At 41.3% G+C, this 19,084-nt stretch overlaps 1 long non-coding RNA gene and 1 other non-coding gene across 2 annotated transcripts; one reads left to right on the top strand and one right to left on the bottom strand.

The window, feature by feature from the left end:
- Positions 1–7,707: 7,707 nt before the first annotated feature.
- Positions 7,708–9,858, bottom strand: LOC123430313. The gene is made up of 2 exons (XR_006622915.1): positions 9,590–9,858; positions 7,708–9,503 (listed from the first exon to the last, which is right to left on the bottom strand). It is a non-coding gene; the product is annotated as an uncharacterized LOC123430313 (long non-coding RNA).
- Positions 9,859–17,130: 7,272 nt separating this feature from the next.
- On the top strand, positions 17,131–17,269 carry LOC123433765. Its single transcript, XR_006625084.1, has one exon. It is a non-coding gene; the product is annotated as a small nucleolar RNA Z247 (small nucleolar RNA).
- Positions 17,270–19,084: the final 1,815 nt, after the last annotated feature.

Raw genomic sequence — 19,084 nt, 5'->3', positions numbered from 1 at the left:
ATCTACTTAAGAAATTTCCTCATGTGATCGTGTCAAGTGATACTCTCCAACGTATCTATAATTTTTGATTGTTCCATGCTATTATATTGTCATTCTAGGATGCTTTTTAGGTATTTACTTGCTGACTTATATTATTTATCAGCACTAACATACTAACCCAGTGCTAAGTGACAGTTGTTGTTTTCTGCATGTTTTGGGCTTTTCAGGAATATTGTACCAAACGAAGTCCAAATACCCCGGAACTTTTTGATGATTTTTATTGGAAAAAGTAAAGACCTAGAAGCTTTGGTGGAAGGTCAGAGGACACACGGGGTGCCCCCAAGCCAACAAAGCACTCCTAGGGGGGGTGGACGCGCCATGATGGCTTGGGCCCACCTCCGAGCTCCCCTAGCCTCGTTGTGTGGCCTATAAATTCTCTTATATCCCAAAAATCCTAGATAGCTTCCTGAAACACTTTTTCCGCCCTGCAAGCTTCTGTTTCGCGGTGTGCCCATCTAGAGCCCTGTTCTGGTGCCGTGTCGGGGGGGTGGATCACGGAGGGCCTCTACATCATCCTTGCTGGTCCCATAGTGACGTGTGAGTAGTTCACCTCAGACCTCCTGATAACCCACAAGTATAGGGGATCACGATAGTCTTCATGGGTAGTATTTCACGCTAATTTATCGATTTCACACAAGGGGATCCAAAGAATATTTATTGGCCTTGACAATTGAGTTGTCAATTCAACCGCAACTTGGATATCTCTTTGCATCAAAGGTTTAGTAGCATGACAAATAGTAGGAGTAGCAATAATAGTGACAACATCAAAAAAAATTTAGGGAGACAACAACAATTTTAGTGACAGTAGTAACAGTAGAAATTGAGTAGCGGGTATGTCAGTAGCAACAACAATAGTAACTTAGCAAGATTCAGTACATGTAAAGAGTAGGCACGTGGATCGGTGATGGGTAATCATTTAAATGACATCGATCATGTAATAGTTACACACTAGGGTGACACAGAACTAGCTCCAATTCATCAATATAATGTAGGCATGTATTTCGTATATAGTCATATGTGCTTGCGATAAGAACTTGCATGACATCTTTTGTCCTACCCTCCCGTGGTAACAGGGTCCTATTGAAAACTAAGGATATTAATGCCTCCTTTTAATACAGGACCGGAACAAAGCATTAACACATGGTGAATACATGAACTCCTCAAACTACGACAATCAGTGGGAAGAATCCGAGTTATTTTCACCTTGGGGTATGCGGATGAAGACATGTAATAGGTGCATACAACTTGCAAGATAGGATCCAAATCAATATTATATTCGTGAAAACAAAATATCTTCAGATCTAAAATCATGTCACTCGGGCCCTAGTGACAAGCATTAAGCATAGCAAAGTCATAGAAACATCAATCTAAGACCATAGTGGATACTAGGGATCAAGCCCTATCAAACTTAACTTGATTACATGATCAATCTCATCCAATCCTACCACCGTCCAACAAGCCTACAAAGGAATTACTTACTCTCGATGGTAAGCATCATGGCGGTGTTGATGGAGAAGGGTTGGTGATGACGACGGTGATGAATCCCCCTCTCTGAAGCCCCAAACATACTCCAGATCAACCCGCCGGAGGAAGAGCGAGAGGTGGCAAAGGCCCTGTCTCGTAAAACGCGATGAAAACTTCTCTCTTATTTTTCTCCGGTGATGTTAACTTATAGGACTAGAATTAGGGTCGGAGGAGCCACGTGGGCCCCACAAGCCATCATGACGCTACCTGTAGGGGGCGTCCTGTTGGTTTGTGGCCCACAGGCAACCTCCCTCCGATAGTTCTTCGCTCCATAATTCATTATAAATCCTAGAAATAATTCACAAAAAGTGTCACCAATTTCGAGAACTTTTATTTCTGCACAAAAATAACGCCAAGGTAGTTCTACTATAAACAACGTCAGTCCAGGTTAGTTTCATTCAAATCATGCAAATTAGAGGTCAAAACCAGAGCAAAAATGTTTGGAAAAGTAGATACGTTGGAGACGTATTAACTACCCCAAGCTTAACTCATTGCTTGTCCTCAAGCAATTCTGTTGACAAACTGAAAGTGATAAAGAAAAATTCTACAAACTCGTTTGTTCTTATCATTATACACATGCTTAGGTAGTGCTCAAGTTTTCAGCATAAATCATTGATAACCACATCCATGATAACAATTAAATATCTCATTCACTCATGGCAACACATAACTAACTAGCAATCAATAATAAGATATCTAACATGCTATCAATTTGTCAAATCAATCATGATATAATATAGTGACATGGTATTTCTCTAGCCCTTTCTGAGACTGCAAAACATAAATGCAGAGCACCTCAGAGATTCAAGAAGTAACTAAACATTATAATTCGGGGTAGAAAATATCCAGTCATGCTCATATCCAACATTAACTAGACTAAATGCACAAAAATGACAATAATACTCTCTAGTTTGGTGCTTTTAGTAAGAGGGTGATGACTCATATGTAAGCATTGATTTGCAGAGGTGACAAAGCTCAAAGTTTTAATAGAGGATTGAAAGTATAGCTTTTGGGATGGTGCACTTTTCTTGTCAATGTTGCGACAAAGGTTTTCAATATCTTCCATGCTAAACTCATTCTTGGCGGTTCCTAAATAGAATTGTAAATTTTACTCCTATCCACCATCCATACAGAAACCATGGCTAACCAAATCCACGGGTGCCTGCCAACGTATCACCTGTCCAAGGAGTTTTGTTTGATTAATTTTGATTATGCGGGACTGTGCATCCTTTTTACCAGCCACTCTCGTGCAGTGATGGTGAATAAATGTCCACCTTGAGAACAACTCACTTAACATGGAAGATACCAACCGCCTCGCCGCTCCATGAGCGAGACGAGTGCAAAAAACATATGTTTATTTGAGTATTTATAGGTGGCACATGCAAATTTACTTGGAATGGTAGGGTAATACCGTATATAGGTAGGTGTGATGGACTCATGTGGAATAACTTGGTTTTAAGGATTTTGGATGCACAAGCAGCATTCTCGCTTAGTAGAGGTGAAGGCGAGCAAAAGATTGGGAAGCGACCAGCTAGAGAGCGAAGACGGTCATAGGCATGCATTGAAAACAATTAACATTGGACATAGCATGAGTAGGATATGAACTTTCTGAATTTAAACGTTATGATGGCTGCATTGGTTTTAAATCAACTTCACATGGTCCAAGTGAAACCACTCAAATTACTCAAAGGGAAATATCATACTACCATATCATATCATAACCATTATAATGCATGTTGACACAGAAGATAAAACATTATACACTCCTAGCTATTTAGGCATGGCATGAGAAACTATAATCTCTAATTGTCATCATAAACATGTTTACTCATGATATACTGAATCAAGATCGAATGGGCAAAACATATTTACAAAAACAGAAAACAAGAAGAGTTCATACCAGCTTCCTTTGCCACTATCACTTCGTCAAATATCGTCATTATTGACTTTCATTGCATGATCGAATGATGTGATAATAATAATAGTACAAGAATGCTGTGGACTGAGCTGGAATCTGCAGGGCAGTTTCATACAAAGGAGAAGACAAGGTAATATTGGCTCTTTGTTAGATCAACAATAAAGCAGATAGGAGCCACTCAATATTTTTTCATGGTCTTCTCCTTTCACAACTCAACAAAAGGAAAAGAAATTTAGAGAAACACACTGAAATACTTTTGGAGTTTTTGTTTTTCTCGACCAAGCAAAATAAACTAAGGGAAAACAAGAATGAGAAAAACTATTTACATGGGAAAGCTCCCAACATGCAAACGGAAATCTTTTTGGGTTTTAAAAAAAATCAAACACACAAGAAGATGGAAAAATAAAACTAACATGGATATACAGTGAAAGAGGATGAACACCAAAGATTTATATGAAGTGTGTGAACACGAATGAAATGTCGGTGAGAAATACGCATTCCCCCAATCTTAGGCTTTTGCCCTTAGTGATCACCACTCATAATCTGGAAAATGGTTAAAGTGGTAGCTTGTGGGGGCATTCCTGGCCACTTCCTCTGCCAAATGAGCAGCCTCCACTGGAGCTTTGTACTTATGCACCTCGTCCTCAAGAACATAATATCTCTGTCGAGCCTGAAAATCAAAGAGGGCATGTGTAGGCAAAGTGACAGACACGGGAATATAATTCTCAAATATTAAGTTGTACTCATAACCTCTAGCACGGTTTACAATATATTCATGATAACACATAGCTTCATAATCTAAATATCTATCAGACGAAATGTGATCATTAGGTTGAGGTGACACTCATAATTGTGTAGCTATGCGGGAAGCATAAATTCCTCCATACAAATCACCGTTGCTAGAGTTGCAGTTCAACCTTCGGGCAACAATGGCACCAAAGTTAAAGCGTTGTTCGCCAGTCACATCAGTGTGAATAAGGCTCAAGTCAAGGGCACATAACACACTACAATCTTGTTTTCGTACTATGCATTTCCCATTAAACATGGCAAAGTAACGAAAAAGGGAGAATGAATGCTTTTAATTCTCGCCCGAGTTACTCCCCTATTTTCTCCCTACACAAAGACTCTCGAGGAACTTATTATAACCAGTTTTTGAGGGTTTCTCGGGCGAGCCCCAAAGTGGAAGTTTGCATGCAAAAGATAATTCTTCTAGAGTCATGCTAAAGGATTTATCATAAAATTTAAATAATACTCTAGAAGGATGCGATTGATAATGAAATACATGCGTGAATGTACGAGTAAGGTTATAATATTGGACACACTTATCTGTGAGGAAATTGGTGAGGCCAGTATTATAAATGAGATAGTCAAATTCCTCCTTGATACCTGCACCTCTCATGAATTCATCACCTCACCATTGACATGATTTGGCATCGGCCATAACCATCTCATTGGCCCGGGATTCAATGTAAGCTTGTCGTACTAAGCTCTCACTCGATGATTCACTCAAAGTATGCCTTCTTGAGGGGTTCCTCCTAAAGAAATTCATCTTCCTAAGCACAAATTTCTGAAATTTTGGGCCACAAATTTATGTCAATAAAACTTTGCAAGATTAATGACAGCTACTCATATAATTACCTAGAGGTTATATCAAGCATTCATACTACTTGGAACTCAAAGAATTCAACATGCAAGCTCATTTTCTCTAGCACCAAGTGAAGAAATTTATGTGAAATGTAAACCACTAAAAAAACTAATTGGAGGAGTGGAGGAGTCACATACCAAGGAACAATTCCTCAAAACAGTTTTGTAAATGGAGTTCCGAGCAAAGAGATCGAAAATTTCAGTTTCTAGAGGAAGAGCACGGGGAAGGAGAACTAGGGAATCTTTTTTGGAGGTAGAGGATAAAGTGAGCTGACGGGATAAGGAAGTGGCTCTGTGGGCCCCACAATCCATCATGGCATGGCCAGGGGCCATGCCCTGTTGGCTTTTTGCCCATAGATGCATCTCCATGCTGTAATTTTTATACCAAAAGTTCTAATATATTCCAGAAAATTTATTGTTAATTGTTTTTAGCAATCTGAAACTTTTTATTTTTGGAGAAGACCTATCTCTCATGGATCTATCTCGCCATCAACCCCTGATGTTATCGGGCTATGTGGCAGCCTCCACACACATTGCAAATTAAGTTTAACACTAATGATGCGGTCCTTTTGCTGGCGGTAACCCTAGAGATGGAGGTGTCGCTCACTCTTATTCGACTTTCAAGGGTGCATGGTGCAAGCCTAACTTGCGAGTCACAGGTCCCCACATCATCGAGGTCCCGCCACTGAAAGACGGTGTCATCTATGCCAAGTTTAGTGGCATCACACATATGATCATGGAAACTGTCTATCTAGAGGTGTTTAACCTATGGAACACTCGCTACATCGATCGTTCAATTGTAGCACCAATTCTCGTTGAAGTTGGAGAACTTACTCTTAGTTTTACTTCTTTTGTCAACCGACATATAATAAGATCATCAAAGGGTACTGCACATCTTTGTGCTAAGCATGCTTGTACATTTAATGTGACTGAAAGTTGGTTAGACTCTAACTATAGCTTCCTGATAAACATCCTATGCTCACTGCTCAGCGAAAGCTTTCGTTGAATAAAGTTCTTTAAAGTTCCCTGCAAAAAACACATGATGCAAAAGTTAAATCCCAAAAATTGGTTTTAGTGATTTTAGGGTAGGAGAGAGAAGATTTTTGGGCATAACAATATTTTTGCCCTTACAGATGCCCTAAAACTTTCAAACATGAACATGATTCATTGCATACTCACTAATTTCAAACTCAAATACAACATGTTCATTAAACATTAAAATGACATCAGACTACTTATTAATTAAAAATTACTATGATAGATCATCACACTCCTCCTCCTCACTTCTCCACTAGACCAAAGACCATCACATGGAATGTATCTTTGTACATGCAAGGTACCCGTCAAAGTTGTTGTTATCTAAGTCGGCGTTGATCTCCCTAGTTGGTAGTACCCTACGAAAATCACCTTGTGAAGAGACACATGCATCTTCACATCATACATATCAAAATGAGTGTGTTTACTTGTTACCTTCGAGGATGGTATACTACTTGACCCTCCCTCGTGCATGTATATGTTTGAGCGGAGCTTCACACATGGCATTGAGGAGTTGAATCGCAAGAGAAAAACTACACCATCCAAGAGAGAAGGTTGGAAGCATAGAAGGAACCGGGAAGGCCAAGTAACAACCCGAAGGCATGTCCAAGAGAAGACAAATGCCTCCTGTGGACACCCTGGGTGCCCGAGCCTCTAGACTCCTGGTCCCTGGCCCCTTTACTCCGGACCTCCGGACTTTCCAGTGTGCAAGTGTTATGCATTTTCTCGTGTATCTTTCCTTTTTGCCCCTCATCTACCCCATCATGTCTAGGACTATAAACACCCCTTCCCTTCCTTCTCAATGGGGTAGCTAAGATTAGAACTCCAACCATAGAGCTTAGTTCATGTACCTCCCCTCATAGGATTACTCTATCATGGAGATGAAGACCTCCTCTTGAGGCGAAGACCCCATAGGAGTACCAAGACCTCCACTTGTGGGGAAGATTACTCCATGGAATTCAAGACCCATCTCTCTTAGATATTTTGATGAACTACCTTGCATCTTTCCCTTTTTTTTGTTGAATGCTTAAGATCTATCCCTTTGCCTTTTTATTTAAGTATATTGTGTGTGGATCTTGTCCAATAGAGTGTTTTCCCCTTGTGTTCTTCATGTTCCCCATCAAACCTACACTACAAGAAATAAGGTCAATTATGACTCCCTATATTGGTCATTGATTCGTCATTGTTGTCGTTTATTGACCCTTTTGACCAAATTTACAAAGTCAACAGTTGGCCGGTAGGAATGAACAAACTTGACCTTTCTAAAATTTTGGTCGTAGATCTCGATTGACCAAAATTTTGGTTTGGTCATTAGCCATTGGTGTGAGACACATAGGATATGACATGGAAAAGATGACGTGGCATTGCTAGTGACCAAATGGAATCATCATAAATTTCAGAGCCCAGTCTACCAATCTAGCTTACATGGGCCTAGCCCAATACCTATTTTCCTATTGAAAATGTCTGATTTATTTGGGTTGACGCATTATTTTGCCAGAAGGATGCATATCTCAGGATATGCTCGTTAAAAAGGAAGTACAACAGAATTAAAGATTGCAGATAAAATGTATATTTCATTTCAGTAGCACATCACATGAAATACAATACATCATCCATCGACTCTTGTACACGTCAAGGTTCAAGTCCTAACAAGTGCACATCAAAATAATTTTACAAGTGCACAACAGAATACTTCTACAAATGCAAGTGCGCAAAAAAGGACCCAACAAGTGCACAATCGCACATCAAGAGAGTTCTACAAAGATTTGATGAGAAGCACAAGTTTCTTCTCATCCTCTTCCTCTACACAATATGCCACTCTTGCCATTGCCACGTGCAAGAAGAAAATTATGGTAAGGCTTAGAAAGCTGACCTAGGAAGTGTTCATACATGTGTCTACGACAGAAAGCAAATGGACCCAAGGAGGTATTAGCAATACTGATTGAAAAAAATCCAAATAGATAGTGTACAATATCCTGATCATCAATGGTTTTAAATAGGGAAAGAACAAGCTGATGTGCTATGTGTGTTGGTTCCATCTCCTGCATCCAGCTAACGATTGCATCAGAAGAAAAAGAAGAATGTGTTGGCATCATGACTATAGTTCAATCCCGGTATAACAAACTAGGCCAACAGTTGCATACAATTCATGAAGGGCTCGTCAGATTACTTAAACTTGTAGCATTAATAGGTGCCCAAAGCTTATGTGCAAGGAGACTAAGCAAAAAATAAAATCTTCTCCTATTTTGGTGGATATCAATCACAGGAGAGAAAATGGAGGGTTGCCAGGTTGGATCAGTGCACATGTGAACATGCGGTACTTGTCGTCACATCTGGAAAGCTCGTAGTTGATGTGCTCCGAGATCTAAATCACCCTCCCTACACACACAACCATAGATCCTTACTCCGGTGAGAAACAATACAAGGTAAACAAAATGGTGTGGTTTATCCTTATAAAAGAATAGAACATTCACTATTTTAAAATAATTAGTTACAGGCACAGTACATATATTACACATCCACATTCGTGGTATTTACATCATACATCCAGATTCGCGGTATTTTTCATAACACTGTTTCATAGTTTGCACAATAAGAACACCTGCATTATGTAGTACTCCTACATTATTCATCAAGCAGCCACAAGTCAACAAAGATGCAATATAAATTAGGTTTTACCAAACTAGTATTAATGTATATAGGGCTGCCACAAAATGCTTTACATTCGTGAGTATCCAGTAGAATAGAAACAGAGTTGGTGCTACTTTCGCTGTTGTTTGTTGGTTGTCCAAATACCCTGGTTTATGCTACTACTCGAGGAGGTAGGCTAGGTATGCCATGGAAGCATATGAGATGAAAAAATATTCAGGGTTAATTATGCAACAACAATAGCATCCGAAATCCGGAACTAAACTGACCTAATTAATCACAACAAGGTGCCATGCATAGAAATCAGGAACTAAAATAAAAACTTTTAAGTAAAAGAGGAGAGGCAAAGGTTCAGGTAGCAGTTACTCCCCTGCCGACGCGGTTGCTATGGAAGTTGAGGAGGTCGTGTTCATGGCCGCGCCATCGACCTGAGTTCCAACCCAACATGCATCGTAGACCCGTCTTGGTGCTCGAAGGAAAGGACTGTTTCTGACCGCTCCTGTCTCCCCTCTGACGGTGGGCTCCTCCTCCCTCATCCGCCTTGCTATGGCTTTGTGGTGGCAGGCCACGCCATCCCTTGTCTCTAGGCGTCGTCGTCCATGAACATATCGAGCCAATCCATGGCATCCGGGTAGGGGAGGAAGCGTAGCAACCCTGCCATCCATGGAATTTCGGTGCTTGGGCAACAACGGATCTGAGAGTGAAGAGGGGATGTGGTGATGAGGAGAAGGAAGGAGGGATGTGACAAGGGAAGACTAGAAGAGACGGGATCTGACTCACCGGAGCAACGCCGGAGCCACGCCGTCAACGTGGTTGCCCAAACCCTAGTGGATGCAGAGGGTCACCCATGGTCGCAGGAGGACGCGCCCACCAGATCTGGTTGAAGGAGATGGAGGAGCAGAGCGAGGGGGTCATGTGGGGTGCTCGGCGCTGCCCCCGGTCCGAGAAATCGGCCGAGATCGGCCGTCGTAGGTGGCGACGACGGCGGTGGCTAGGAGGGCCTCTAGTGAAGAGATAGAAGCGACGAGGTGCTGGGTGGGGTGGATTGCTTTATTTCTCATTAATTTAGAATAGATGGATGGATGGATGGATGTGTGATGGTTGAGCATGGATGGTAGGATGTTTGCCATGTCATCGATCCGTGTCCCAAATGAATGACCAATGAGAATTAAGCTTATATAATTGTGTTGGAAATAGATATTTTTTGTGAAGAACGTACCAAGTTCTTTTTTTGCAAAATTAAGCTTCATGACATAGATGTAATTGCACCTATCATGTCATAGAAAGTTTTTATTTTCTTTGGACGAAAATTTCTTTTTCCATTTTTCGAGTGATCAAAATGAGTTTTTTTGTGAAGGACCTACCATATATTTATTTCAAACTTGGAGAAAACAAATTTTCTAAAATACTTGTACATATTTAATTTATAGTTGACCAAATGTTTGGGTGTCGAAAGCTTTGAACCACCTCTCATGAAAAAGACAAATTTCGCTGGTTCAACTCGAAGCGGGTCAAATTTGAAGTGCAGCTGCCTCATAGTTTGCTCTTTATTTTTTACAAAAATCATTTTTAGATACACAAGTATCTATTTCATCATAGAAACAACAAAAGTTTCACAAATTTTCACCCCTAGATATGAACGGTCATACCGACAAACTTGGCCACATTTTGAAACTGACATAAGAAATTTAGAAAAAATTGAAAAAAATTGAAAAGTTTTGCATTATGTCATTATTGTGACCTAGTAACTAGGAAAAATAACAATATTGGACTACCGCAAATGTCTTTAAAAAGTCTTCTCACAAATGGGCTATCATGTATGAAGATCCATGGCTTTCAAGGCAATTGGCCACTATTATGGCAACATTCATTGCATAATTTGTTCAAATGAGATCATATTTTGCACAAAGGTGCATCTTGGAATGGCAAACAATGTTGCCTAAGAAAGTTTCATTTTCTATGGACAAAAAAATCATTTTCCATTTTTCGAGAGATCAAAATTAGTTTTTTTGTGAAGGACCTACCATATATTTGTTGCAAAATTGGACAAAATAAATTTTCTAAAATACTAGACATATTTAATATACAATTGACCAAATGGTTGGTTGTGAAAAGCTTTAAACCACCTCTCATGAAAAAGATAAATTTTCGTCGATTCAGGTGGAACGAGTCAAATTTGAACTGCAGTTCCCTCATATTTTGCTCTTTATTGTTTTTTTCAAAAATCATTTTTAAGTACGCAAGTATCTATTTCATCATAGAAATAACAAAAGTTTCACAATTTTTCACCCCTAGATATGAACGGTCATACCGACAAACTTGGCCGCATTTTGAAACTCACATAAGAAATTTAGAAAAAAAATGTAAAAATTGAAAACCTTTGCATTGTGTCATTATATGTGGCCTAGTAACCAGGAAAAATAAAAATATTGGACTACAACAAATGTCTTAAAAAAGTCTTTTCAGAAATTAGCTATCATGTATGAAGATCCATGGCTTTCAAGGCAACTGACCACTATTATGGCAATATTCATTGCATAATTTGTTCAAATGAGATCATATTTTACACAAACGTGCATCTTGGAATGGCAAACAATGTTGCCTAAGAAAGTATTCATTTTCTATGGACGAAAATTTCATTTTCCATTTTTCGAATGGCCAAAATGAGTTTTTTTTTGTGAAGGACCTACCATATATTTGTTGCAAAATTGGACAAAATATATTTTTCTAAAATACTAGGACATATTTCATGTACAATTGATCAAATGGTTGAGTGTCAATAGCTTTGAACCACCTCTCGTGAAAAAGATAAATTTCCGCCAATTCAGTTGGAAGCGGGTCAAACTTGAACTATAGCTGCCTCATAGTTTGCTCTTTATATTTCCAAAAATCATTTTTAGGTACATAAGTATCTATTTCATCATAAAGACAACAAAAGTTTCACAATTTTTGAGCCCTAGATAAGAACGGTCAGACCAACAATCTTGGCTGCATTTTGAAACTAACATAAGAAATTTAGAAAAAACCAAAAAATTGGAAACCTTATCAAAAATAACAATATTGGACTACGACAAATGTCTTAAAAATATCTTTTCAGAAATGTGCTATCATGTATGAAGATCTATGGCTTTCAAGTCAAAGACAGCTATTATGCTAACATTCATGGCATAATTTGTTCAAATAATATAATATTTTGCACAAAGGTGCATCTTGGAATGACATACAATGTTGCCTAAGAAAGTTTTCATTTTCTATGGACGAAAAAATCATTTTCCATTTTTTGAATGGCCAAAATGAGTTTTTTTGTGAAGGATCTACCATATATTTGTTGCAAAATTGGACCAAATCAATTTTCTAAAATACTAATACATATTTAATGTACAATTGACCAAATGGTTGACTGTAAAAAGCTTTGAACCACCTCTCGTGAAAAAGATAAATTTCCGTCGATTGAGATGGAAGCGGGTCAAATTTGAAATGCAGCTGCCTTATAGTTTGCTATTTATTTTTTCCAAAAATCATTTTTAGGTACACAAGTATCTATTTCGTCATAGAAACAATAAAATTTTCAGAATTTTCCACCCCTAGATAAGAACGGTCATACCGGCAAACTTGGCCGCTTTTTCAAACTGACATAAGAAATTTTGAAACTAACATGGCAATGAGCCTGATTTTTGGCAGAGGATGATCATATACTATGAAGACTATCTTGGCAAATTTTCAGCTCAAATGAAGGAGCCTAGGTGGCACTTTCTTTGCAACATGCCAATCTGGCCAGAAAATATAAATTGAAGCTCGGCTCACATAGGTGATTGGATTGATCTGCAATTTTGATGGGATGATAAATTGGGCATATGAAAGCACTATAAAAATGCCATAGCATTTGGATAAATAAAAATGGTACTTCCTTCACAATGCTCTCCATTGAACTAAAAATTGGGAAAATTATTGAGGGAAATAGGATAGATTAAAATGAGCTAAAATTTGGTGGAGGGAGGTTTTATGAGCAATGTCATGCCCTGGTAAATTTTTAGCAATTATAAAGAAATATAAAATATAGTTGCTTCACAAACTAAAAATATTATGAGAAACAAACATTGGATTGTGTGCTTAGATAGATTGTTAGATGCATACCAAATTTTGTGGAGCGCTATGATTTGGGCATATCGAATATGTGGAACAAATTCAGCTCACGAGGAGATGCATAGCTACTACTTCCTTCACAAAGCTTCTAGCTGAACAAAAACTTTGGAAATTTACCGAGGACGATTTAATAGGCAAATAGAGCAAAAAAATTCATGAGGCAATGATTTGGGTAGGAAAGAGAGTCCAAAAATATTGAGGGCAATCAAGAATATATAAATTCCGACCTGTCAACGTACTTATACTTTATGGCCTTGTCGACACCTATACAATACACGTAGGCCAAATTGTCGAGCTTTCTGCCCAGTCACCTCTATTTAAGCCTATGACCTTCTTAATTTTGTCATGGATGACCTACAATGTAGGAATAAATAGAACTACACATGCCGGTGACCATTTTGTGCAATGGGATTATGACCTTCTTGGTAGAGATGGTCAAAATTTTCTAGGGTTTGGACCCTCTTAGACACCTCATGACCTTTTTGTAAAATTTAGTCATAGATCTATGACCAATAAAACCACCGTCATTATTTTTTTGTCATAAACGAGCTTATTTCTTGTAGTGCTAACTCCAATTCGTGTATATTGGTCAAACTAGGCATTGGCCCTACATCGGTCCCTCTATCAAAAGGGCCTACCTCGTGGTCATTTCCTGTAGACGGCTTAACCTCCTCCTCATTGCCATCCCATGCATCCTTGTCGTGTTGGTGAAAACCTGTTCTATCTTCGGACAAATCGACGGTGGCGAAGCTCGTTCCCTTCTTGAAGGCGTCGTAGCGGCTCTCATTACCCCTCGAGGTGCTCCACGGGAAACTGTGATCCTAGGATCGAGCGATGGAGGTGTCCTGGTGTTGTAACCTTCCTGAAGGCGATGCTTTGGAGCCCACGCTTCATCGTATGCGGCTTCATCTCTTCGTGGTGGCGTGTTCACGGTTGAGTACCTAGTTGCTCTTGTAGTGCTAGGGATGATGTTATGATGGCGTGCGTATGTACCGGGTTGTTGATGGTGGTTGCTTTATATATAAAAAACGGGGCGAAGGCCTTTTTCGGTAACAAGGATCATGTTGCGGAAATGTTTGTAGAATTTTTTTTAGCAATAGTGTTTATGTTACATAATATTTTCTGCAACAGAGATATTGTTGCAGAAATATCTCGAGCTTGTTTTTTTAACAAAGGTGATTTTACATAATTTTTTGTAACAGAGATCATGCTACGGAAACATGTGCAAAATTATTATTTTTTACAACAAATATCATACTGTAGATTGTTTTTGCAACAAAAAACATGTTGCAGAACACGAATGTAGACAAAAAAACAAATGACACATAGCCGTTAGCGGTTATGATAAGAAATAAAAATAATGAGCGGTCATCGGCGCTATATGGAACACGTGGTGTGCATCTCATGTGGGCGGATGACGTGCCGTGAATCGTTTGGCTCATGGAAATCTTTTTTCTAAATTTATATGATGTGAAAATATATGCAATGATGAATTTAATGGCATAGATTTGATGATGTATATGTTAATATATCTTTTTATAAACTTGTTGAAAGTATATAAAGTTTTTTTAGACAAATCTAATATATGGAATAAATAAAAACAAAAAGAGTGGTAATGAAACATGAATAAATATGAAATGTGAGTGTGCGTGTACATATGGCATAACCTTCTCTTGACACGTTACCCAAAAAAGGTTTTCATCATTTTGTATTATAAAGCAACCAAAAGAGATGCTTAAGGAGATGCTTAAGAAGATGAATCAAAAGTTTTTCTTAAGCATCAATGTTTATTCTATTTTTTCGATAAAAAGTATATATTAATATCAAGGAGATACCAATTACACCCAGCCTCTGCAACAACGCAATGCCCGAATGGCATGACGGATGCACACAGCCAAAAAACGAAGAAGAAACTAAAAAAGAAAAGTCCCGCTACAGAGTTTCAGTACTTGCAACAGCAGCACAACCACCACCAAGACAACACATGATGTTCAAGTACTGCAAAAACGACGCCTCCAAGAAGGAAACAGTGCACAAGCACCGTCGTCGCCCGATCGTAAATCTTGAATTTTCACCCTGAAGATAATGCCCGCTCTCAAAGCAATGTCTTCAATAAGACCATTGCCAGGCACAACCAATTAAGGCAGACCTTGGATTTTCATCCTGAAAGGTAGGACCTTGAACTTCACTTGTGATGTCACCTCCACTTACATACCACTGCTACGAATCCCGAAACTCCAAGCAAATTCCTCAATGTCGTAGGCTATAATCACCAGTACTAGTCCTCTAATCTTGGCTTTCATGACATTCTCCTCCTGTGACTTTACATAGAGTAAGATATCTCCTGATGGAACCATATAGCAGAGCTTCGCGCCGCTCCCCCTTAATGGATAACCAATGGGCACAACCGAATTCCACCCGATCTAGTAATCTCCAGGCATAACACGCCCATGGGATTTCGCCGGCGGAGCCTTCCGGAACCCGCCACTCCGACCAGATCAGAAAATTCGTGTATCAGGCAGATCTTCGTCTTGGCGCAAGAGAAACACTAGGACCGTCGCCTTTATTCAAGCACGCCAGCAGGCCCCACCATTGCCATAGGTTTGCACCATCACATTCGGCCATGACCGCCCATCCGTCCCTGTCAACCCATCCGCACCTCCCTTCGGCGCATCGACAGACGCCGCGCATGGGCTAACGTCGCCGCCTCGCTGCCAGACCCACTGCGCCGCTAAGGAGCCGAATCCCCCGCTCGAAGGGATCGAGCAGGCTACATAGAGGACGCAGCAGCCGGGCGGAGGAAGGGGGCACCACAACCGGCTGGGGAGGACCCAGATCCAATCGGGGTGGACGTGAATGACGTCCCAAGAGTCAGGGCAAGGCCACCCACGGCAGTAGCTAGTCGGGGAAGAGGCCACCGAGGAATCGCTGGGGAAGGTCGCCTACGTCGACAGGAGCAAATCTGGGGATGGGGTGGGTCAGGAGAGCAGTTGGGCGCGCGGGAACGAGGGAGAGGGGAAGAACCGCCCAGCCACCGCCATCACAGGGCTCGACACAGCTTCACCGGCTGGCCCTCCAGCGACGGCGACACGGGCTAGGCTGGAGGAAAGGTGGCCGGCCGACGGCGGCCGGGTTCCCCCCGAGTCGCCCGGGGCGGACGACGCGAGGGGCGGACAATACATAACTAAGTAAGTATCTAATGAAACATCTACCTCTATAAATAAGTAACGATACTTAACTAAGAATTGGTTTATTTCTCTAACACCTTCTGTAAGCATCTCGTATTATACAAGAAAGTGTCTTTATATGTTGGTCGAGAACTATGGGTTGTTGTTTGCACTAACCTCGATGACCAACAATTTTGAAGTAATTAGAGAGGGGAGCAGAGGAGGACGAGAGCGCCACCGTGTTAGACAACTGTATAGGATAAGACGGTAGTTTAAACCGTTTCTATCTCTTCTCTGATCTCCTTTATCTCCTGTAACCTCTTGATAAGATCTTGCCTTGTACTCCAAGATATTGTGATATAAATACATTGCGGCCCGAGACAAAGGGTTCTACGCTTCGTCTTATGGTCATCAGAGCCCTTCCTCTCGACGCCTAGCTACCGAGAAGAGAATCAGCTCCATCGATCGTAGAGAGAGGCGACGATGACAGGCCCTGCGCTCCCCACCATTGCATCCACCCAGATTGCATCCACCGCACCCACATCCTCCTCCGATACCTCGCTCTCTCTTGGTCCACCTCCATCAGAGAAGCTCACCAGGACGAACTTCCTCCTTTGGAAGGCCGTCGTGCTACCCCAGATCAAGGGAGCACAGATGGAACACTTCATCGACGCCGCAAGCCCGGCGCCTCCTGCCAGCATCGCCATCACCAAGGATGGGAAGGAAGAGCAGGTCTTCAACTACGCTAGATCAATCTGGTACGCGCAGCAACAGCAGGTACAAGGATACCTCATGGGATCTCTCTCGAGAGAGTTTCTCGCGCAAGTGGTGATGCTCCAAACACCGGCTGAGGTATGGACTTCCATCCATGCCATGTTTTCTGCACAAACACAAGCCCAAAAGATCAACACAAGGATGGCCCTCACCAATATGCAAAAAGGTAATCTAACCATGGCAGAATACCTTGGAAAGATCAAAACCCTTATAGATGAACTTGCTTGCGCCGATGCACCGCTCGGGGATGCCGAGATCATCTCCCACGTCATAGCCGGCCTCGACATCGACTGCAATCCCGTGATCTCGGCCTTGGCCGCGCGGGTCGAATCGGTCACGGTTCAGGAGCTCTACAGCCAGCTTCTGAGCTTCGACGCCCGTCTCAGTATGCTGCAAGGAACCAATCTGCGCCAATCCTCTGTCAACGCCGCCTCCCGCGGACGTGGCCGTGGGCGTAGACAGCAAGGGCGCGGACGCGGAAACGACGGTGGCGGACGCGCTGGAAACCAGGGCCAGGCTCGCCCTGGTGGTGGTGGTGACCGCGGCGGCGGTGATCGCGACGGTGGCTACAATAACGGCTACACCGACGGCGGCGGTGATCGCGACGGTGGCTACAATAATGGCTACACCGGCGGCGGCTACAACAACAATCGCCGACCGAGATGCCAGCTTTGCAAGAAGCCGGGCCACGAAGTCATTGACTGCTGGCACCGGTATGATGAGGACTACATGCCCGAAACACGGCAAGCTGCTACCGCCACACGGGAACACGGTGGAGCCAATGGTGAGACGGTTTCATACGCTGACTACGGCGCCATAGATCATGTCACGAATGAGCTAGAGAAGCTGGCCCTCCGGGAGAGGTACCACGGCAACGACCAGATTCACACCGCAAGTGGTGGAGGTATGGATATTCTTCACATTGGTCAATCCTCTATTAATTCCCCTAGCCTTAAACGTGATCTTGTCCTTAAAGATGTTCTCCATGTTCCACAAGCCGATAAGAATCTAGATTCCATGTCCCGTTTGACAGCCGACAACAATATTTTCTTTGAAACTCATCCTACCTATTTTTTTCATTAAGGATCGGGCAACGAGGGAGCTCATCCACCACGGTAGATGCATTGGAGGACTAAACCCCATCACATCAAGAGTCTTTAATCAAAAGCATCGTCGCCAAGTTTACTCTATCACCAAGCCGTCGCTAGCCAGATGGCACCAGAGATTAGGGCATCCTTCTTCAAATATAGTTAAGCAAGTAGTCAATAAAGACAATCTTGCATTGTCAAGTAGTTCCAATACAGAGTCTGTTTGTGAAGCTTGCCAATGTGCCAAGAGTCACCAACTTCCCTATCCTTTGTCAAATAGTGTGTCTGATGCTCCTTTAGAGCTTATTTTCAGTGATGTATGGGGTCATGCAAGAGATTCTTTTGGTAGAAAGAAATATTATGTCAGTTTCATCGATGATTATAGAAAGTTCACATGGATCTATTTGCTTAAATACAAATCTGAAGTTTTTTCTGTTTTTCAAGAGTTCCAAAAACTTGTTGAGATATAGTTTGACAAAAAGATCCTTACAGTCCAAAGTGACTGGGGAGGAGAGTATGAGAAACTTAACTCCTTCTTTCGTAGCATTGGCATTGTTCACCATGTTTCTTGTCCCCATGCTCATCAACAAAATGGTTCGGCCGAACAAAAACACCGCCATATTGTTGAAGTTGGCCTATCACTCCTAGCTCATGCATCCATGCCACTCAAGTATTGGGATGAGGCTTTTATCACGGCCACATACCTTATAAATCGTTTGCCTAGTCGAGTCATTGGCAACACTACTCCATTGGAACGTTTGTTTCATCAAAAACCAGACTATAGTTCCCTCAAAATCTTTGGGTGTGCATGTTACCCAAATCTTCGTCCCTATAATCATCATAAACTCGAGTTTCGGTCCACACAATGCGTGTTTCTTGGCTATAGTAATCTCCATAAAGGCTACAAGTGTCTACACATCTCATCCGGTCGTATCTATATTTCCCGTGATGTTATTTTTGATGAAACCATGTTTCCCTTTGCTAAACTCCATCCTAATGCGGGAGCTCTTTTGCGTGCCGAAATCTCTCTTCTTTCCGAGCCTATTTCATCTTCTAATCACAGGGGTGAATTAATTAGGACTAATCATGTGAAAAATATCATG

Source organism: Hordeum vulgare, chromosome 2H (assembly GCF_904849725.1).
Source record: "Hordeum vulgare subsp. vulgare chromosome 2H, MorexV3_pseudomolecules_assembly, whole genome shotgun sequence".
In the NCBI taxonomy this organism is placed as follows: domain Eukaryota; kingdom Viridiplantae; phylum Streptophyta; class Magnoliopsida; order Poales; family Poaceae; genus Hordeum; species Hordeum vulgare.
Note: the sequence above shows the minus strand (reverse complement) of the source record. Positions and strands in the feature narration are given on the sequence as shown.